This window comes from Chiloscyllium plagiosum, unplaced genomic scaffold (genome assembly GCF_037043375.1).
Source record: "Chiloscyllium plagiosum isolate Xiang-an unplaced genomic scaffold, Cpla_swu_hap1 HiC_scaffold_9, whole genome shotgun sequence".
Lineage (NCBI taxonomy): Eukaryota > Metazoa > Chordata > Chondrichthyes > Orectolobiformes > Hemiscylliidae > Chiloscyllium > Chiloscyllium plagiosum.
In genome coordinates, this window is record NW_028270147.1 from 68,656,446 (window position 1) to 68,680,223 (window position 23,778).

At 41.1% G+C, this 23,778-nt stretch overlaps 1 long non-coding RNA gene across 2 annotated transcripts in view; it reads left to right on the forward strand.

The window, feature by feature from the left end:
* Positions 1 to 1,003: 1,003 nt before the first annotated feature.
* LOC122554783 (uncharacterized) overlaps positions 1,004 to 23,778 on the forward strand; it is a 34,036-nt gene continuing 11,261 nt past the window's right edge. Inside the window, exons 1-4 of one of the 2 annotated variants that reach the window (XR_015758171.1) lie at positions 1,004 to 1,958; positions 2,628 to 2,689; positions 19,102 to 19,319; positions 19,459 to 19,590. This is a non-coding gene — a long non-coding RNA (uncharacterized LOC122554783). The remainder of the gene's footprint in view (positions 1,959 to 2,627; positions 2,690 to 19,101; positions 19,320 to 19,458; positions 19,591 to 23,778) is intronic. The other variant, XR_006313079.2, reaches the window with a different exon arrangement.

Genomic DNA, 23,778 nt, shown 5'->3' on the forward strand with positions numbered 1-23,778 from the left:
GTTGTTGACAGTGAGGAAGCATGTGGCAGGTTACAGCAGGATATAGAGAAGCTGCAGAGCTGGGCAGAAAGGTGGCAGATGGAATTCAATGTAGCTAAGTGCGAGGTGATTCACTTTGGGAAGAATAACAAAAAGATGGGGTACTGGGCTAATGGTCGGATACTTGGTAGTGTGGATGAGCAGAGGGATCTTGGTGTCCATGTACACAGATCTCTGAAAGTTGCCACCCAGGTAAATAGTGCGGTGAGGAAGGCATATGGCGTACTGGCTTTTATTGGTAGAGGAATTGAGTTCCGGAGTCCTGAGGTCATGATGCAGTTGTATAAGACTCTGGTACGGCCGCATCTGGAATATTGTGTGCAGTTTTGGTCGCCATACTATAGGAAGGATGTGGAGGCATTGGAACGGGTGCAGAGGAGGTTTACCAGGATGTTGCCTGGTATGGAAGGAAAATCGTATGAGGAAAGACTGAGGCACTTGGGGCTGTTTTCACTAGAGAAAAGAAGGTTTAGGGGTGACTTGATTGAGGTGTACAAGATGATTAGGGGGTTAGATAGGGTCGACAGTATGAACCTTTTCCCGCGTATTGAGTCGGGTATTACAAGGGGGCATAGCTTTAAATTAAGGGGGGGTAGATATAGGACTGATGTTAGGGGTAGGTTCTTCACTCAGCGAGTCGTTAGTTCATGGAATGCCCTGCCAGTAACAGTGGTGGACTCTCCCTCTTTATGGGCATTTAAGAGGGCATTGGATAGGTATATGGAGGATAGTGGGTTAGTGTAGTTTAGGTGGGCTTGGATCGGCGCAACATCGAGGGCCCAAGGGCCTGTACTGCGCTGTATTCTTCTATGTTCTATGTTCTATGTTCTATGTTCTATGAACTCTATACATTGGTTCAAACTGCAGATGTCATCACATCACGAGATCTGTAAAAATCATTTAGTGCTGGTCACAACACTCAGAAGGACACTCAATTTGGGACAGGATTTGTGCTCTGACATTCTACCCTGAGCTATTTTGCCAGTGGGTAGAAATGCCCTCAAGCAGCAGCTATTTGTTATGATAATTTCAAAGTCAATTAAGGATAACTATCAAATGCTACTGGAATTTTCCAGTCAGTTTGTACAGCTCCTGGGACATCAGGGACATGGCAACAGCCTCCTAAAATAGAGGCACTCTCCTTCTTTCTTATGTACAATGGCAGAATGCTGCACTTTCAATTCTGGAAAGGCCTCCAATTGACACTGTACTTCAAGACCTTGCAATATTTCCATTGGAATGTGATATACCCTCGGGTACTGACTCACCAATTCAGGCAAAATCACTGTTGTGTGACTGTTCCAGACACAGTGTGGTGTCAGGATCCACATTTGACACTGATGTAAAGGTTTCAAAAGAAATGGAAAATGCCGCCTATATCGCAGTATTATTGAATCTCTCAACACAAGGTCACTTTTATGAAAATGGTGTTTTATTCTTTTCACAGTAACTGTCTTAGGAACTGAAAGTCGATTGCCGATATAAGCAGATAGCAGTAACATTGACATATGCATGTTTCATCATTGAATCACCTGGACACCGATACTCAGGTAGTTCACTTATAACACACATTTATTAAATGTGATTTGGTTGTAATGTGATTGGTGAATTGCAGACTTTTTTTTATAAAGCAAACTCTTGTTCGCTGTTATGAGATTCCATCCCAGGCACCAGCTGAACAGCAAAACCCAGCCTCAGGATCCTCTTTCTGCAAAATGCAAATTCAGTTTGTTCAGCTAAAACAGGAATGTAATCAGCTCTGCGAACCTTGGAACTTATCTTGAAACTGGAAATTGTAGTTTACATTTAGAAGGACATTATTTCAAACTGGGGGAGAAACCTGAGGAGGATTGGACTTCCACATCAGAATCACGTGGTCAGTTGGCTTGTGCGCTTTCTGGTGAAGAGCTTCGTGAAAGGTATAGTGTTGTAGTCAGTAATTTTAGTGTTAAAGTGTTAAATTTACTGTATTATTTCATTAAAATATATGATTTAATGATTTACTTAGACTGTGTTATTTTTTGTTTTAAACTAACTACTATTTTTGCTTTGATTTTTACTGATAATTTTGTTGATTCGGCCCAACCCTTTTTTTCTCATAGGCCTCGTTATTTATATTGTGCGATTTTCTACAACACGGTGTCACACTGGAACGTAACTACCGTGTTGTAGGAGAACTACCCGTGATTATTTTCCTCATGTTTACATCAATATTTTGGTTGTAAAATCATTTGGTACTTTATCATTTCCATATTTCAAAATTGGTATCAAATTAAATAAACATCACAAAACATTACATGTGTATACATAAAATCTATTATATATACTTACATTTAATGTGAAAATAATGTGCTCATATTATGCTAATTATACGCAAACATTGGGTGGACAAAAATGTATAAACTATTCAGTAATGCTGCAATTTTTCTATGATTATTGCCTGCTAAGCCCTTAGCAATACTTGCATGCTTAAATCTTTAAAAGTGATGAGTGCTGGTTTTTAGGTAAAGCTCAGCAGCTAAGCTCAACATGAAAAGTCAGCACTGTCAGTTTTGGGGCCTTGCAAAGCTTTTCTTTGTTATCAATAGTTGATCAGCAGACAGTCAGCAGTCCAGCTCTGATTTGGCCCCCTGAAGAGCAACTGGCAGATGTAAGTACTGTACTTACAAGCTTGTTTCATTTTAATTCTAATTTGAACTAAGAGTGCACAAATTGGATTGGTGTCAGCCAACTGAACCAAGGACTTAACAATTGGCAACAGCTTCAACATGTTCATTGAATTTTTAATTTGATGTAATGCCACCATAAGTTAAATGTTTCCAACTTGCAACAATTATTTTTATCCATCTGTAGTATAAGATATTATTTCTAATTGCGTGATCCTGCAATATATGTTATTTCTGACTGTGTAAGACACTACCAAGACAGTTTATATCATAATAGGAAGTGATGCAATGTCTCATGATATTGTCTCTCTTGCTGCCTTACAGCAAGATAAAGCCACAGGAGGATCTTTCTTAAGTAATGTTTTCCTTATTACACCATTTCTTTAGCAACACAAAGAAACCAAGAACTTTCTAACACCAACTTAGGCCCATTCTAAACACCTGAACCACTGCAAAAATGACTTGCACAACCATTGTATAGTAAAAGTGTTTTTGATGCACAAAATATATGTGTAAATGTAAAGTCTTCAAAGTGCAACAAAGATATATCCCAAGGTAAGGCTTGGCACTGATCTCAATGATGCTCAAACGTTTTCATTCCAGTACAGTCATATTGTCAAAACTGTGTCAAATCTGTGGCAGTCAGATAACTTAATTAGCATTGCCAGGCTAGGTAGCTATTTACACGATGGAATGGTGACAAAATGTTTCAATTATCACATAAATTATTCTATTGCAAAACTGCAAGAATCCTATCTATATGTAGCAAAGCACAAGACTGAAAATGTCTTTGAACCCATTTATTTATCACAGTTTTCTAAACTGAAAGCTTCTGCTGCAGCCAGTAAAGCAGGTTATTAAATGCAAGGTACCAATGTAAAGCATTTTATTATTGTGAAGAAAAAGCTTCCAATTATGTAACGTATTTCACAACACCCAGACTCCATCTGTTGTCAAGCCATGATCGTCCACTTCTCTTGTGCCAGGGTCTGTTCTTTGAGATTCCAGTGGCAGGGTCTTGCCATCTGATTGTAAAAGAAAGGCAGATGCTTTCAACTTGCATCTTAGCTGCAAGCAGTTTGTTTGTGAGACCCAGTATTTAACATTGGCTGTGCCTGCTGTTCTCTTTGGAGTGAAAGCCAATTCGATTAATGTCCTTCTTTTTGTCATTGAGCTTTTTTTCCAAATCAATCTGTTCCAAGATGTTACAACACAGCTCTAGAGCAGGTAAGACTTAAAGCCAGGTCTTCTGGTTTCAAAACTGGGACACTACCACTGCACTACAAGAGCCCCCTATTGACTTGATTTTTTAAAAAAAAATAATCTATTTTTCTAATCACCCTTTGCAGAGATGTTATTATTCACCTACAGACTAGGTGGGTCTTGAACTCAGGCTGCCAGTCCAGAAGTAGGGACACTATCACTGCACTGCAAGTGAAGCCATTGTTCAATTAAAATTTTAATTTAAAAAAATAATTTAACCTATTTTTCTCACCAGTCTGTTCAGAGATATTATTATACACAGATGAAGTAGGTGGGACTTGAACCCTGGCCTCCCAGCCTAGGGGTACAGAAATGACCACTATACCACAAGAGGACCCATTGACCTGTTATATTTGTTTTGGTCATTGCAGGCAGCTGCTCCAGGAAGAATTGATTAATTCAAAAAGTTGTTCAGGTATTGAAGTTAGATCACACTTATAGATTGTCTTGTACTAATAGTCTGCTCGTGGTTTTACACCAAATTGAAACTCATAACAAAGGATTAAACTTACATGTGAATATATTAACTGGATTGGGGGTTTAATGCTTGACAAGACCATATCAGACTTATTTTGCTATAAATTAAGCTGTGTAACCAGATTAGTAAAGAACTCTACTACAGTTATTAAATGTAATGGTCTTTTAGTTTTGATTTTATCTTACTCTGTCAGAAATATCAAAATGAAATACTCTTCCAAGTTGCAAGAAATTTATGAGATCTTCAGGTAGTTACAGCATTTCTATTCAAGAGATATAACCCTGAGATAATAGTTTGCTAACAGCAAGGCAAGTGTGCACACCATGCAGTTCCTTATTGCAATATTATTAAGTAATGATACTTAAGTAATTAATAAATGTTCTTTTCAATCAGGGCCAGGCTTATATACTTAATGGTAAGGTCCTGGGGTGTGTTGCTAAACAAAGAGAGCTTGGATTTCTGGTTCATAGTTCCTTGAAAGTAGAGTCGCGGGTAAACAGGATAGTGAAGAAGGTGCTTGGTGTATGCTTGCCTTTATTGGTCAGTGCACTGAGTATAGGAATTGGGAGGTCATGTTGTGGCTGTATAGGATATTGGTTAGGCCACTTTTGGAATACTGCATTCAATTCTGGTCTCTCAGCTACAACAAGGACATTATGAAATTTGAGAGGGTTCAGAAAAGTTTACAATGATGTTGCCAGTGTTGGAGGGCTTGAGCTATAGGGAGAGGCTATATATGCTGGGGCTAATCACTCTGAAGTGTCAGAGGCTCAGCGATAGAAGTTCATTGTAGAAGTTTATAAAATCACGAGGGGCATAGATAGGGTAAATAGCCAACGTCTTTTTCCCATCGTGAGGGAGTCCAAAATTAGAGGTCATAGGTTTAAGGTGAGAGGGGAAAGATTTAAAAGGGATAGATGGGGCAACGTTTTCACACACAGGCTGGTGTATGTGTGGAATGAGCTGCCTGAGGAAGTGGTGGAGGCTGGTACAATTGTAACATTTAAAAGAAATCTGGATGGTTATATGAATAGGAAGTGTTAAGAGGGATATGAGCCAAATGCTGGCAAATGGGATTTGATTAATTTAGGATATTTGATTGGTATGGATGAGTTGGACCGAAGGGTCTGTTTCCATGCTGTATAGCTCTATGGCTCTAATTAATTGCGAGCATTCAGGATTATATGAATAAATTATAGCAGACCACTAATGGAGAAAAGTTTTCTTGTGACTTATATCAATAATGTTAAAAGAACAGAAACTGTCAAAAAAACTTGAAATCTAAAACAAAAGTAGAAAATTTTCAAAGTACAGAACTGGTCAATCAGTATTTGAAAGAGAAAGTTGGCTTTTGTTCATAACTCTTCATTATATTTCTGATAATTTTTTGTTAAGATTGTGTACCTTGTCTACAGATTCTGCAACTACTAACTACACAAGGCATTGCAATTTGTGGGTTTTTATTTTACATATCTGCAGGAAGTCTGACCTTTCCTCCAGCATAGGATTACTACCAGAGGCAGAACAGTTGGAACTGCTGCCTGCTGGTTAAATTCTGCAGTGAACTTGATCCCTTTTTTCTGGGTCAGGGAGTTCATTAACTATGTCATAAGTGACATCCACACAACTCAAAGGAAGACTGTACTGAGGAATATATTGACCATATTGAGGAAACTCCGGGAGCTGTACTGCATCTCCAGGAGGAACATGGAGATATTAATAGAAGAAAAGCACTGTGAAGAGTTATTAAACAGTGTGAAATGTCTCTGAGTGAGCTACAGACCTACGAGTACAGGACATAAAACTGATGAAAGTGAAAGGTAATTATTGACAGATTCAGTCCCTAGATGATTAGAGTATGTATTGTCATCTCTCTCCTGAGTGTTGCTGGAGTTTGAATATTAATAGTGGAAGACAGGAATTTGGGCCAAGTTCCCTGACCCTGTAAACTTGAATTAAGTGCATTGGATAATCAAGAGACAAATAATCAAGAGGCAGAGAGGAGGAAGTTGGATGGCCCTGGCAGTAACAAAAAAAAGCAAGGGCATAGCAGTAGGACACCCCTTCCCATTTTCTATCAATTCCTGCCAACATAGTATCCAACTTACCAAGTAATATATCTCACAATGAGAGTACAGAGAAAAGGAAAACAAAGAGAAAATGTCTCTTTCCTTGTTCCTTCTACAAATAAAGCTGGAAGCTCTGGCTGTAGATGTAGATGTTTTTTAATCAACCTGTTCAAATATGTTAATATATACTCCTAGGACAGTTGAGAACTGAATTCAGGCTTGTGGTTCAGAGGTAGGGACATTACCACTATATCACAATAACTTTCCTCTTCTATAGGCTTAATGTGAGCAAGGAATTAACTAGGTACAGTCGCGATACTTCCATTCTCATCTGATCTCATGCTATAAGAAAATTGTGCAATAGCCATGCCATTTAAACTAATGTGGCTGGAATCACGTTATAGCCAATACAGGTAAGGAAAAATTGGTATTCTACAAATAAGATTCTAAATTCTTCAATTGTGTTAAAGCCAATTTAATTGAAGAAACACACATTACAGCAGAACAGACTGTACATGTCTCTCATCATAGCTGCATATGTTAATGTCCAGATATGCTGCTTATGGCTTCAAAACTATTACTTCCACATCAGCAGCTCTTGAGACTTTAGATTCAGTTTTGGACAGAATTGACAATTTATGCACTGGATTTTCATATAGATTGCCATTTTGCTCCTTTTTTAGAAAGTGAAAGAGCTCTCCACATTTCTGACAGGACAGGAGGTTCTGATCAGATCTTCTTCAAAAACATGTTTCTATACTTCCCCTCTGGCACGATCCAACAGCATTGAACAGCTGGGGGAAAAGGCAAACCACACATACCTCTTTTTTTGTCTCAGCAATCAGCTGTAATATTCTGTAATTTAAGTGTCCAGCATTAAAGACAGCCACTGTGACAACTGAAAGGTAAGTACATGAGGTAAGTGTGGGGTTTGGATGCCAGGATGGTAGAGAGCTAGGTGGGTAGGGGTAATGTGCCGAGCAAATAGGGTGCCTGGATGTAGAGTGCTATGGGGTAGGGTGCCAGTAAAGGTGCAAGGTGGCAAATGGGTGAAATAAGCAATGGACCATTTAGGGTAGGTCAATTTGGGTGGGAGCTACCGGATTTAATAGGGTGATGTTGGGACCTTGAACAGATAATGATGACAGGGTGTTGGAAGGGCGTGTCAAGCCCAGTGACAGGGGAAGTGGGGCTCAGGTCCATTGGCTGAGGTGTTTGGTCCAGAGTGAGGAATGTTAGTATCCTGAAGGAGCAGGAAACGAATATCAGGTCCAGCGGCGGGTGAGGGAGGGGAGTATGGGCAGATCCTGTGGCAGGAGAAGGTGTGGTTGGCTCCTGAAAAGGGCAGGGTGTGCTAATTCCAGTGCAGAGAAACGGGGGCCTTAAGATCAGAGGTTATGATGTTGGGGGTGGGGGTCGGGGTTGGGTGTTAGGGCAATGGATGTTGGCAGTATCAGGTCTGGAGCAAGCAGATGGCAACAAGTTCAGAGTAGGGGAAGAAGGTGCTGGGCCCAAAGTTGGGGTAGAAATATTCTAGCTCCAGAGAAGGTAGGGCTCTCACTTCCAGAGTGGGGTGGGGTCCAGAGTAGACGAGGTCATGTTCTGGACAGGCAAGGTGGGGGAATTGATCCAGCAGAATGGGAGGCGTGATCAGTTCCCAGGAAAAGGCCAACAGGTGTCAAATCCCAGCGGGTGGGAGGGACAGGGTATCATATCCCCAGGGGGCAGGGATGTCAGGTCCTGATGATGGTGAGACACGTCAGGTCCTGTGGGGAGAGGGCAGGTCCAAAGCATGTTAGAATTTTTGAGGAAGTGCCATTAAAGGATATGTAAGATGAGTTGAGATGTCAGTTAAACAGTTAATCAGGAACTAGACCAGATATTTAACAGTCCAATCTTTTCTGAATAATTATTTACTTAACTGCGAGAATTTTCCAAATAATCCAATTTAAATGTAGGGGATTTGTGTAGGATAATTGCTCAGGGGAATTGTCGATTTCTTAGACAGCTCCTTCAGATTGTGCGATAATGAGGATTCTGCAGAATCCCAATGCAGCTTGCATCCACACTTCAGAAACAATTAACTAACAAACAGGTGTACACAGTACTCCAGCTGTGGCTAACCAAAGTTTTGTACAGTCCAGCACGATAGAGGGCAATAATGAAAAGTGATCATGGAGGATTCTTGGACAAGTCCAATCAGTTACCATGACAGAGAGAGAGAGAGAGAGAGAGAGAGAGGGCCTATATCCAGAATGATCACGTCTGCATAAAATGCCAGAGAGTAGTAGACTTTGAACAACATGTGACTGATTTAAAGCAGCAACGCTCCTTACTGCACACCATACAAGAAAGAGTGAAGTTTCTGGAACAGTCATACCCGAGAGTGGTTACTCCACATTGTGATAAGCACGCAAAGAGGAGTGTCAAAATAGCAGATGAGTGGATGACCATTCATCAAAAGGGAAAGAGACAGTGGGTCCAGAAAACCCAGGACTGCTTAGATCTGACTAACCCGTACAAAACTTTAGATGCCTATTTAGTGAGTGACATGATTGAATTAGGGTGGATGATTCAAGAGAAAACCACACTACTACAGTGTCCAGGTGATGCTGAGAAAAGAGAGACTGATAGGCAAGTTAGTAAAGTCGTACGAGTAGGTGACTTCATAGTTTGAGCAAGAGATACTGTAGCTTGCGGCCAAAATCATGAATTCCATGTGGTCTGTTGTCTCCTGGGTGCAAGGATTCAGGAGGTAATGAAACAGCTGGATAAACTTCTCAAAAGGGAGGGTCAACAGCCAGTGATGGTGGTTCATGAGGGAACCAACAACTCAGAGAGGGATAGTTTGGCGGACTTGCAGGATCAGTTTCAGGAGCTAGGGACTAATTTGAAACATAAGACTACCAAGGTAGTAATCTCAGAAATACTACCTGTACCACGAGCTTCACCATTTGGTCAAATGCAGATCAAGGAGGTAAATGCATAGCTTTACATATGATGTAGAAGGGAGTGGTTTCGATTTTTGACACATTAATATCATTTTGGGAAAGGAGTAAGCTGTTAGAAGAGAAGGACTTCAACTGAGCAGAAAAGAAATTAATCTCCCGGCTGAGAAAGTAGATAATGTTTTAGGGATATATTATAAGGCAGAGGAATGTAAGGCCCAATTTTGGAAGTACAAGACAGAACAATAGAGAGAAGATGGGGAACAGGAAAAAAGTAGTGAGGGAAGGCTTAGGTGTTGACAGTAAACAAAGCAATGGTCATTTACATGGACAAGAAAGAGACAGGGTTAAATTGTACGTATGCAAATGCACAGATTATAGTGGACAAAATTGGGGAACTGAAAGTAGGCTATGATGTAGTAGCATTGACAGAAACGTGGCTCAAGCCAAAACAGGACGGGGTGCTTACATCCAAGGTCATAAGGCTTTTAGTAGACCAGGGAGGAGAAAAGGGAGGAGGTGTAGCAGTCTTGGTCAAAGATAGTATTATTGCTCTTGAACAAGATGCAGTTCCTGAATTAGAATTTATATGGTTGGAAGTGCAAAACAGGAAGGGAGTGGTAAACGTGTTGGATATTCATTACAGACCTCCAAATAATGTGAAAGAAGTATAAGAGAGCATTTGTGGACAGATTATGGAAATCTGCAGGACAAGTAGAGATGTGATATTTGGTGGTTTCAATTACCGTAAGGTAGACTGGGAAAAAGGTACAGTGTTGGGCATGGAAGGGGAGAAATTCCTGCAACGTGTGCAGGAGAACTCTCTGAAGCAGTACACTTCCAGCCCTACCAGGGAGGAGGCTGTGCTTAATCTGATCCTAGGAAATGAGGAAATGAGACAGACCAAGTATAGAACATCAGAGTGGGGCAGCATTTGGGAAATGGTGATCATAATATAATAAAGTTCAAATTAAGTTGGAAAAGGATAAAAATCAGTCAATGATTAAGATCCCAGAGTGGAAAAGGGCAGATTTGAGGGATCTAAAACTTTAACTGGAGCATGTTGATTGGACACACATTATGGGGATAAAACAGTGAATGAAAATTGGGAGACATTCAAAAGAGAGGTGAATAGAGTACAAACTAGTTAATTAGTCATGAGAAATAAATATAACATCCAGAGCTTGAGTACTCTGGATAAGAAAGGATATTACTGAGAAAATAAGGAAGAAAAAGGAGGCATTTGATGCATACTGGAACAATAATAGCAATAGAAATTAGGAAGAGTATCTCAAATGCAGGAGGGAGGCTAAGGCTAGAATGAGGAAGGCTAAGAGGAAGCATGAGGAAAGGATGGCAGGCTACACTAAAACAAATAGTAAAATATTCTTCAAACATATTAATAGTCAAAGATTAGTGAAAGATAATGTGAGCCACATAAGGACTGGGCAGGGTAAATTGCTCACTGAAGCAAAGGGTATGGCAGATATCCTAATTGAATAGTTTGCTTCTGTCTTTACCTAATTAGAAGCTGGTGCCAATGATCTAGTTGAAAACGTGGATGTTGAGCAACTGAGCAGTATAGTAAGAGACAAAGAAGAGCTGCAAAAAAGACTGGCAGCACCACAGGCAGAGAAATCAGGCTCAGATGGAATGTATCCCAGCTTGCTGAGGGGGGTAAGAGAGAAAATTGCGGAGCTGTTGGCAGGAATTTTTAGGCCTATCTGAACACAGGATTAGTGTGGGGGGACAAGAGGATTGCAATGTGACATTGTTGTTTAAGAAAGGATAAACCAGAAAACTACAGACAGGTCAGCTTGACATCAATAGTGAGAAAATTGATGGAGGCAACAATATGGGATAAAGTAAATATACACTCAGAGAAAACAAACACTAGACAATCAACATGGCTTTGTCAGGGGCTGGTCATATTTAATAAATTTAATTGAGTTCTTTGAAACGGTGACACTGGCAGTGGATGAGAGTAGTGCTGTGGATGTTGCATATTGAACTTTCAGAAAGCATTTGATATAATGCCATATGCCACATTGGTTAGCCAATCAGAAATGTTTGGGAATTGATCCTTGGCAGCATGGATTTTCAGTTAGCTAAACGATAATAAACAGAAGGTCGATATAAATGGGAGGCAAGTTGAAAGTAGTATTCCCCAAGGATCCATGTTCGAACCCTTGCTTTTTCTGATTTAAATAATTTAAAGATGGATGTTGAGGTAAAAGTTTCTAAATTTTTTTAACTTTCTGATGATAATAAGCTATGGAGAATAATGAATTGTGAGCATGGTGTTTCAGAGTGACTTCAGAGGATCATTGACCAGTTGACCAAATGGGCAGACACCCGGTAGATGAATTGCAATGTTGAGAAATGTGAGCTAATGCATTTTAGTGTAAAAAATATGGAAAGAGAGTACAGGAATAGAGGGACCTTGGGGTTCATGTGCATGATTCTCTGAAAGTGGCCAGGCAATTTGGAACAGTTGTTAAGAAGGCTTATAGGATCCTTGGGTTTATAATTAGAGGCATAAAGTATAAAAGCAAGGAAGTGATGCTACACCTCTATAAATTATTGGTCGGACCACATTTGGAGTGTTGTGTTCATTTCTGAGCACCTTATTTAAGAAAGGATGTTAAAGCTCTGAAGAGAGTTCATAGGAAATTTACTAGAATGATACCAGGAATGAGGGATTTTAGATACAAGGAAGGGTGAGAGAAATTAGCCTTATTCTCCTTAGAACAGTGATTAAATGGTGACATTATTGAGGTGCCAAGATTATGATCAATTTTGACAGGGTCAAAAAGAATATTTTGTTTCCATAAGTTGGTATGTCAGTAACTAGACGTCACAATTTCAAGATTGTCAGCAAAAGAGCTAGGAGTAAAATGAGGAGAAACTTCTTTTCTCAGAGTTTTTAGGATGTGCAAAGCACTGCCTAGGAGAGTGGTGGAGGCAAATTCCATACGGGATTTCAAAAGAGAGCCGGATATATATTTGAAAGTGATTAATTTAGAGGGCTACAGAGATAGGGCTGGAGAATGGCACTGGCTGGGTAACTCTTTTGAGAGCCAGTACCGGCACAATGGGTCAAATGGCTTCCTTCTGTACTGTAAAATTTTATGATTCTCTATGATTCTATGACCTCGCTGCTGTTATAATCTTAGCCATGACTGGTAAAGGCAAGTCTTCCATATGCCTTAACCATGCTCTAAACCTATGCTGCCACCCTCTGTGATCTACAGACAAGCACCTGGAGATCCTCTGTTCCTCTGAATTTCCCAATGTCCAGATATTCATTAAGTTCTTGCTTGTCTCATTGCTCTTTCCAAAGTGCATCACCTTGCACTTTTCAGGTTTATATTTCACTGATCTGTCTTTCTGACCAATCCATCTTTATCTTCCTGTAACCTAAAACATGTTCCTCATTGTCAGCCACTGAGTCAATCTTCATGTCATCTGCAGATTTACTTATCATCGCCCCAGTATTCTCATCTATGTAGTTTATATATATTATCACAAATAATAAGGGACCCAGCTCTGATTTCTGTGGTACACTACTAGACACCGGCCTCCAGTCACACAAACAGTGTATTACCACCACCCTCTGCCTCCTATCACTAAGCCAATTTTGAATCCATCTTGCCAAGTTACACTGGATCTCATTTAACTTCTCTATTAGTCTTCAATGTGGGGACCTCCTCTTGTTGGGCCGAAGGGCCTGTTTCCATACTGTAAATAATCTAAATCTAAAGCTTCGCTGAAATCCATAATCAGCACTACCCTCATCTACATATCTGATCATCTCCTCAAAAAATTCAATCAAATTTGTTAGGGATGACCTCCCTCTGACAAACATATGCTGATTATCCATAATCAAACATTGCCTCTCCCAGTGGAAATTAATTATTTCCTTCAGAATTTTCTCCAATAGCTTCCTTACCACTGATGTGAGACTCACAGGTCTATAATTCCTTGCTTATCCTTGCCACTCTTCTTGAAAAGTGAAAACACAATAACTGTCCTCCAGTCCTCTGACATCTCCCATATGATGAGAGAGATATTAAAAATCAGAGCTCCAGTAATTTCCTCCCTCACTTCTTGTGACAACCTGGGTATGACTCATCCACACTTCAGAACTGTCCACTTTTAAGCCTGCCAAAGCCTCCATAAGTCCTCACTCCCTCTGCCATTCTACTCAAGAACCCCACAGTATCTCTCCCCAAATTATGTAACTACATCCTCCATCTCCAAATAAAGACAGAAGTGAAGCACTTATTTAATACCTGAACAATATCCTCTGGCTCCTTACACATATTGTCCCGTTGGTGCCTAATTGACCTTTATCTTTCCCTGATTATGCTCTTCCCCTTAATACATTTACAGAATTTCTTGGGATTCTCAAAAGAATTCTTCAAGCCTGCCAGTATCTTTTCATATCCTCTCTTTTCTCCCCTAATTGCTTTCTTAAGATTTCTCTCCCCCTACCTCCCAACCCATACTTTTGATATTCCACTGGGGTTTCCATTGATTTGTTCATCACCGCCTTCCTAACCTGCAATCTTCTTCCTGACCTCTCCGCCCCCACCCCAGTCTGACCTATCACCCTCACCTTGACCTCTTTCCACCTATTGCATTTCCGACGCCCCTCCCCCAAGTCCCTCCTCCCTACCTTTTATCTTAGCCTGCTGGACACACTTTCCTCATTCCTGAAGAAGGGCTTATGCCCGAAACGTCGATTCTCCTGTTCCCTGGATGCTGCCTGACCTGCTGCGCTTTTCCAGCAACACATTTTCAGCTTTGTTCCCTTTGTACCTGCTAAGAGCCTTTCTTTTCCATCTTATTCAGTCCTGAAAATCTAGACATCTAGGGTTCTCTTGGACTTGTTACTCTTATATGTCACCTTCAAGGCAACATATTAGGCGTATATTGTTCCCATTTGTGTTTTGTATGCCACCCACCCCCCAACCCACCACCACCATTGTTCTGTTGTAGGTTTTCACATGAGTAACCGTTCCCAGTCTACTTTGGTCATATCCTACTTTATTTTAATAAAATCTGCCTTCCCTCAATTCAAAGTCTTTTTGTGCAAACTACCTCTTTTCCATAATAAACAAATCATACTGTACTGTGGTCACTGTCAATAAAATGCTCCCCTTCTGCTACCTCGATCACCTCTCTGACTTTATTCTCACAAATTAGACCCAGCACTGAGCCGACAATTCCCAGACCTTCTATGTATTGACATCCTCTTTAAATAATTTCAATGATTAAACCCTCGCAACACGTTGGAGAATTTTTGACATTCACTACCCTCCAGAAGAGGGTAATTACTTGCTGCAGTTGCATAATAACAATTTGTGTTTCATGCACAAGAACATTCAGATCCCTCTGTAATGCTTATTATTGGGTACCTATTGGAGAATTATGTTGGAAAAGAACTAACTTCCCCTTCTCTGACATCTACTGACTGATCGTCTATTAGTGTGCTGGGTAGCTTTGGAATGCCGGTGCTCATCTGGATTCATAGCACCCTTTTAAATATGGTGTTTTTGATGGATATCCACTGAATGGTTGAATTGTTTTGGGAGAGGCACGTGGTATGATCTGATAGAAAGAACACCATAGTGGTGGGTAGGTTATCAATGAGGCAAGTTTGGTAAGACCTGGTAACAGATCTTGCAAACCCCCGTGGCAAAAACCCTCCAAAAGCTTCGACACAACTGGCACTTAACCAAAAGACATAAGATTCTTCCCATGTATTGAAGATGCATTCAGTGAGCGTGTCCACTCATTAAATATCTGATGTCACTGCATCCAGTTTCTCAGGGCTTAACTCTAGGGAAGACCTCTGTTATCAGTGATCCTGCAGATCCTGCTAGAAGCAATTATAGCCCTAACTTCTGGTTCCCCATTTTGTGTTAAGATCAGCCATAATGAATGGTGTAAGAAGCATAAGGGTAAAAACAAGGACTGCAGCTGCTGGAAATCAGAGTCAAGATTAGAATGGTGCTGGAAAAGCACAGCAGTCCAGGCAGCATCTGAGGAGCAGGAAAATTGACGTTTCGAGCAAAAGCCCTTCATCAGGAATACCTGATGAAGGGCTTTTGCCCGAAACGTTGATTTTCCTGCTCCTCGGATGCTGCCTAAACTGCTGTACTTTTCCAGCACCATTCTAATCTAGAATAAGAAGCATAAGGGTCCAACGGGCCTACCTCGATTCCTAAGTTGCTATAGGTTAACTGTGCCAGTCTGATGGTAGCACTAATAAAATAAAGCCTTCAGAAACATCTTCAAGTATGGAGGATTCCCATTCCTAATTGTTGTTTAACTATCCCTGTTGAAAATGAGCTTGTATAGATATTGGGCATAGACAAGAAGGATTTTCAGCTGTCAGGACTGGGCACCACATCTAATTAAGGTTCACACCTGACCACTGGGGCAGGGTGCCAGAAAAATCCCAGCAACCAAGACTATTGTACAGGGATGGAACTGTAACCTTTTCATGGTTTGCAACCTACCTTGGCCATAATGATGTCTGGAGTCAAATAGAAATATTGCTCAATTTCTCTTTCCTTGGCAGCAAATTAGCAGAATAAACATCTCAGTCCTTTACCACTAAATGTCTTAGTTGCAAAACACTGCATAAATGATATTTTATTCCTTTCATTTCCTGGTTTAAGTACAGATCTCAGCAGTGGTGACATCACCACAAATGATGCAAGCTGTCAAGATAGAGAACTCGAATTAAATCAGGACTGAGGGATGAGATGACAACAGTAAGAATTATAAATAAATTCATTTTCTTTCCTGAGGCCAGAGCTGCAATGTTAAGAAAAAAGGATTCAAAAAACTTGTAACAGTTATAAGAACATCGAGTTAGCTAAATTTGCTTCAGGACTGAAATTTTCACTGAACATTCGCCCTAGATTAGCTCAGAAAAATAAAAAGTAAATTTGAATTTGCTTGCTATGAGTAAGACTTCCTTTTCCAATTTCCTGTAACAGCACATCCACTTTGTTCAGAAATCCCCCAGTGCATGTGTTTGATTCTAGTAGTACATGAGGGTAATGTTAATTTAATTTTATTATCAAAAATGGGTGAGTTCAGGTCAGCTGGGAAGTAAAACTTAGTTGAATTTCAAACCCAGCCATACCCCACTTCCATCCTCTTGTGTGGTTGATAGAGAGATGCCAGGCAGACCACATTCAAAAAGAGAGTCCATCACTGAAATCTTTTAAGGCAGCTGTGTGATTTCATTTTGTTTTAAACTAATGTCAGCTGGATTTCCTGTATTCAGAAATGATTCCAGGCTAAAGAAGGCAAGAAGTGTCCAGTTCATAATATAAGTGCATTTACAACATTATTCTGATCTACAATATTCTATCATGGTGACTTTAGCCCTCCAAATTCCCTGGGATCTCCCACCACCCCCTACAAGTTACCTGTTATCAGTTCCTCAGTTGCTTCCTGCACTAAAGAATGCCATGGCTGTCAGGTGGGAAATCTACTGAGAACAAGATAAAAGATATCCCGTAATTAAATCTTGTAAGATTTCTGGAAAGCCCTAACAGCAATATTTCCAATCCAGAAACCTCCCCTTGAACCCTCTCCTCTAGTGGCTGCAAGTAAATATCAGGGACCCTTCTCTATGTAAATAAACATTAACAGGATACCTTTGGTTCTGTTTGGTTTATTATAAATCACTCTGTTTCTTATCCAGACCAGGAAATGAACAGTGCCAGAATGGCTCAGTAATATGGAAGATGTAAATAGAGTAGATTGGATAGGAAGAGGTAGCATTTTTTTTATCAATATGATGATTTATTCCCAAGGTGCTTGGGACTGCTTGGAAATTCCATTATTTGCCTTTGGGGAATTTTTTTTTAATCTTTTAAATTAGCTTTGCTCTGTAGCTTTTTTCTGTTTTCTCCCTCTTCCTGACTTGCCTGTCTTTCGCCCATGATTTCATCCTGACTACTTGACCTTTGATTACTCCTCCCCGAAAGTCACTTGACAAAGACAGGCAGCTTCTAACTGTGCAAGACATCACAACCAACTTTGATCCGGTCCTCAGCAATCATCCACTCACAGCAGGGCTCTGTCATCATCAGGAACAGAGGCACTAGGCTTTCATTTTTCATCCTTGCTATGGTTGGCAAGGAGATCCAAAATAGTCTTCAAGTTCCACATAGTGTGTGGTCGCCTTAATCCAGTTTTGGGGGCCTTCCATCTAAACTCTAAATAGAACTGGCACTCTGAATGTCTGAAAGTTTATGATTGCCTGCCAAAAACCATCCACTCATTCACTCTATATCCATTAACGTTTTGGGATGGTGTAGTGGTTCAATGGTTAGCACTGCTACCTCACAGTGCCAGGGACCCAGGTTCAATTCCAGCCATGGGTGACTGTCTGTGTGGAGTTTGCACATTCTCCCTGTGTCTTCATGGGGTTTCCTCTGGGTGCTCTGGTTTCCTCCCACAATCAAAAGATGTGCAGGTTAGGTGAATTGGCCATGCTAAATTGCCCATAGTGCTCAGGGATGTGGAGGTTTGGTGCATTGGTCAGGGGTAAATATAGGATTGGGGAATGGGCCTGGGTGGGTTACTCTTCAGACTGGCCTGTTTCCACACTGTAGGCATTCTAACTCTGCATATCCTATTAAAAATCCCTAGGATACTATTAATTGACACTGGAAGACTGTTACCAACTCCGGGAGTCTCTCAGTCATCTGGGAGGATTAGCAATCCTGTGTACCTCATTGACAGCCATGATCAGCAAAATTAGAATCTTTACCCTTCTGCACCAAGCATTTTTTTTGTCTCATCACTGTAGTCTCAAGATTCACTTCATCAAATATGGACCTCGATTCACCACCTGAGTGCATGTGTTTAATTGCCTGAATCCAGGCATCACTCTCCATCACGATTGTCCTCTTTCCCAAGTTTGACAAAAACTGTGGCATATTTTAAATCCAGCTGAGCAGGCAGGTGGAGCCTTGATTTAACATCATGCAAAAGACAATATCTCAATTAATGCAATATCTGCGCCTTCAGCACTGCATCAATGTATAGCCTAGATCATGTGCTTTGGTGTGAATCTTGTTTGAACTTGGTATATTTCTGACTGAGGGAAGAGGTGCTATCAGTGAGCCAAGATCACACAAATAGTTGAACATTTTCATTAAGATATTATTCAGGGTAATGAGCAATGCACCAAAATCAAAATATATTTTCATTATTTTATCAATAATTTTGTTAAGACAGAGCACTTGGGAATTTAATACAATATTTGAAAACCAGATTAATGACTTAGTTAATGAAAATAGTTCATACAGGAATTTGACCTGGATATGTTAATCATATGCTAAAAATAATGCACATCCGAATTTTAATACAAGCTGAACGCATAATACAAATGAGGTTTCAGTTAGCCAATTCCCCACAGTCAGTGTTTTACCAGTTTTCCATGAATTTACAGAACTATAAAATTACAGATGAAAGGTAAAGATATTTATACATTACTATAATTTATGAAAATAAATGTACTGTTACTTTTTATTTCTTCTTAAGAAAATGGATTTTACAATTTTTATAAATTGTTTGGTAAGATGGTGTTTTTTCCCCAGAATCCTGAGTCGTGTTTATTCTTTCATGGGACATGATTGTCAGTGGCTGGCCAGAATTTATTGCACACCCGCAACGCCCCTCGGTGATGAGCTGCCTTCTTCAACTCTTGCAGTCCGTGTACTGCTATACGTTGATCCATAGTGTCCTTAAGAAGGGATTTCTAGGATTTTGACACAGCGACAGTGAAGGAGCGGTGATATATTTCCAAGTCAGGATGGTAAGTGGCTTGGATGGGAACTTGCAGGTGGTGGTGTTCCCATGGATCTGCTGCCTTTAGCCTTCTAGATGTGAGTGGTTATGGGTTTGGAAAGTGATGTCTGAGGATTTTTGGTGATTTTCTGCAATGTATCTTATAGGCAGCAGCGGTGTACTATCTACAAGTGACAGTGGAGGAGGTAGTGGATGTTCATCTATGTGATGTCAAGCAGGTTGCTTTATTCTGGATGGTATCAAGTTTCTTCAGTGTTTTTGAAGCTGTGCTCATCCAGGTAAGTGGGAGTAATCCATCATGCTCTTAACCTGTGCCTTGTTGTTGGTGGAGAGGTTTTGAGGAGTCTGGAAGTGAGTTTTCCACTACAGTATTCCTAGCCTCTGACCTGCTCTGTAGCCACTATGTTTACGTGACAAGTCTAGTTGTGTTTCTGATCAATGGTAACCCCAAGGATGGGGGATTCAGTGATGGTAACATAATTGAATGTCAAAGGGCGGTGATTAGATTGTCTCATATTAGAGATGGTCATTACCTGGCATTTGTTACTTGCCACTTGTCAGCCCAAGCCTGGATATTGTACAGGTCTTTCCGTGTTTGACCATGCACTGTTTCAGTTTCTGAGGAGTCAAGAATGTTGCTGAGCATGTACAAACATCAGCGAACATCCCCATTTATGATATATGATGGAGGGAAAGTCATTGATGAAGCAGCTGAAGATAGTTGGGCTTAGAACACTACTTTGAGGAACTCCTGGAGAGCCATCCTGGAGCTGAGATGACAGACGTCCAATAACCACAACCACCTTCCTACGTTCCAGGAATAACTCCAACCAGCAGAGAGTTTGCCCCTTAATTCCCATGATGCTATATTCAATCAAATGCTGCTTGATGTCAAGGGCTGTCACCTCACCTCTGGAATTCAACTCTTTTGTCCATTTTTAAACCAAGGCTGTAATGAGATCAGGAGCTGTATGGCCCAAAAAGAACACGAATTGGCATCAGTGAACAAGTTGTTGCTACGTAGGTGCATAGAGATGTACAGCATGGAAACAGACCCTTCGGTCCAACCCGTCCATGCCGACTAGATATCCCAACCCAATCTAGTCCCACCTGCCAGCACCCGGCCCATATCCCTCCAAACCCTTCCTATTCATATACCCATCCAAATGCCTCTTAATTGTTACAATTGTACCAGCCTCCACCACATCATCTGGCAGCTCATTCCATACACGTACCACCCTCTGCATGAAAAAGTTGCCCCTTAGGTCTCTTTTATATCTTTTTCATCTCAACCTAAGCCTATGCTATCTAGTTCTGGACTCCCCGACCCTCGGGAAAAGACTATGTCTATTTATCCTATCCATGCCCCTCATAATTTTGTAAACCTCTATAAGGTCACCCCTCCGCCTCCGACGCTCCAGGGAAAACAGCCCCAGCCTGTTCAGCCTCGCCCTCTAGCTCAAATCCTCCAACCCTGGCAACATCCTTGTAAATCTTTTCTGAACCCTTTCAAGTTTCACAACATCTTTCCGATAGGAGGGAGACCAGAATTGCACACAATGTTCCAACAGTGGCCTAACCAATGTCCTGTACAGCTGCAACATGACCTCCAAACTGCTGTACTCAATTCACTGACCCATAAAGGAAAGCATACCAAGCACTTTCCTCACTATCCTATCTACCTGCGACTCCACTTTCAAGGAGCTATGAACCTGCACTCCAAGATCTCTTTGTTCAGCAACACTCCCTAGGACCTTACCATTAAGTGTATAAGTCCTGCTAGGATTTGCTTTCTCAAATGCAGCACCTCACATTTATCTGAATTAAACTCTATCTGCCACTTCTCAGTCAATTGGCCCATCTGTTCCAGATCCTATTGTAATCTGTGGTAACGCTCTTCACTGTCCACTAAACCTCCAATTTTGGTGTCATCTGCAAACTTACTAACTGTACCTCTTGTGCTCGCATCCAAATCATGTATGTAAATGACAAAAGTAGAGGACCCAGCACCAATCCTTGTGGCACTCCACTGGTCATAGGCCTCCAGTCTGAAAAACAACCCTCCTCCACCACCCTTTGTCTTCTACCTTTGAGCCAGTTCTGTATCCAAATGGCTAGTTCTCCCTGCATTCCATGAGATCTAACCTTGCTAATCAGTCTCCCATGGGGAACCTTGTCGAACGCTTTACTGAAGTCCATATAGATCACATCTACTGCTCTGCCCTCATCAATCTTCTTTGTTACTTCTTCAAAAAACTCAATCAAGTTTGTGAGACATGATTTCCCACACACAAAGCCATGTTGACTATCCCTAATCAGTCCTTGCCTTTCCAAATACATGTACATCCTGTCCCTCAGGATTCCCCCCAACAACTTGCCCACCACAGACGTCAGGCTCACTAGTCTATAGGTCCCTGGCTTGTCCTTACCGCCCTTCTTAAACAGTGGCACCACGTTTGCCAATCTCCAGTTTTCTGGCACCTCACCTGTGACTATCGATGATACAAATATCTCAGCAAGAGGCCCAGCAATCACTTCTCTAGCTCCCCACAGAGTTCTCAGGTCCTGGGGATTTATCAAGACATCCAGCACTTCCTCCTCTGTAATCTGGACATTTTGCAAGATGTCACCATCTATTTCCCTATAGTCTATATCTTCAATATCCTTTTCCACAGTAAATACCGATGCAAAATATTCATTTAGTATCTCCTCCATTTTCTGTGGCTCCACACAAAGGCCGCCTTGCTGATCTTTGAGGGGCCCTATTCTTTCCTGAGTTACCCTTTTGTCCTTAATATATTTGTAAAAACCCTTTGGATTCTCCTTAATTCTATTTGCCAAAGCTTTCTCATGTCCCCGTTTTGTACTCCTGATTTCCCTCTTAAATATACTCCTACTTCCTTTATACTCTTCTAAGGATTCACTCGTTCTATCCTGTCTGTACCTGACATATGCTTCCTTTTTTCTCTTAATCAAACCCTCAATTTCTTTAGTCATCCAGCATTCCCTATACCTACCAGCCTTCCCTTTCACCCTGACAGGAATATACTTTCTCTGGATTCTTGTTATCTCATTTCTGAAGGCTTCCCATTTTCCAGCCATCCCTTTACCTGCGAACATCTGCCTCCAATCAGCTTTCGAAAATTCTTGCCTAATACTGTCAAAATTGGCCTTTCCCCAATTTAGAACTTCAACTTTTAGATCTGGTCTATCCTTTTCCATCACTATTTTAAAACAAATAGAATTATTGTCGCTGGGCCCAAAGTGCTCCCCCACTGACATCTCAGTCACCTGCCCTGCTTATTTCCCAAGAGTAGGTCAAGTTTTGCACCTTCTCTCGTAGGTACATTCACATACAGAATCAGAAAATAGTCTTGTACACACTTCAGAAATTCCTCTCCATCTAAACCTTTAACACTGTGGCAGTCCCAGTCGATGTTTGGAAAGTTAAAATCCCCTCCCATAACTACCCTATTATTCTTACAGATAGCTGAGATCTTCTTACAAGTTTGTGTCAAAAATTCCCACAGACTATTGGGTGGGTCTATAATACAATTCCAATAAGGTGATCATCCCTTTCTTATTTCTCAGTTCCAACCAAATAACTTCCCTGGATGTATTTCTGGGAGTATCCTCCCTCAGCACAGCTGTACTTCTATCCCTTATCAAAAATGCCACTCCCTCTCCTCTCTCGCCTCCCTTTCTATCCTTTCTGTACCATTTGTATCCTGGAACATTAAGCTGCCAGTCCTATCCATCCCTGAGCCTCGTTTCTGTAATTGCTATGATATCCCAGTCCCATGTTCCTAACCATGCCCTGAGTTCATCTGCCTTCCCTCTTAGGCCCCTTGCATTGAAATAAATGCAGTTTAATTTATTAGTCCTACCTTGTCCCTGCCTGCCCTGACTGTTTGCCTTGCTTCTATTTTCAACTGTACTAGTCTGAGATTGATCTCTTTCCTCAATACCTCCCTGGTTCCCAAACCCCTCCCCCCCTTCCACCACCTTACTAGTTTAAATCCTCCCGAGCAGCTCTAGCACATTTCCCTGCCAGTATATTAGTCCCCTTCCAATTTAGGTGCAATCCGTCCTTCTTGTACAGGTCACTTCTACCCCAAAAGCGATTCCAATGATCCAAAGATGTGAATCCTTCCCCCATACATCAGCTCCTCAGCCATGCATTCATCTGTTCGATCCTACTATTCCTACTCTCTCTAGCCCATAGCACCGGGAGTAATCCAAATATTACTACTCTCGAGGACCTTTTTAAATTCCTGCCTAACTCTCTGTAATCTCCCTTCAGAATCTCAACCTTTTCCCTTCCTATGTCGTTGGTTCCAATGTGGACAATGACCTCTTGCTGTCCCCTCTCCCCCGTGAGAATATTCTGCACCCTCTCTGAGACATCCTTGAACCTGGCATCAGGGAAGCAACACACCATTCTGCTTTTTCTCTGCTGGCCAGAG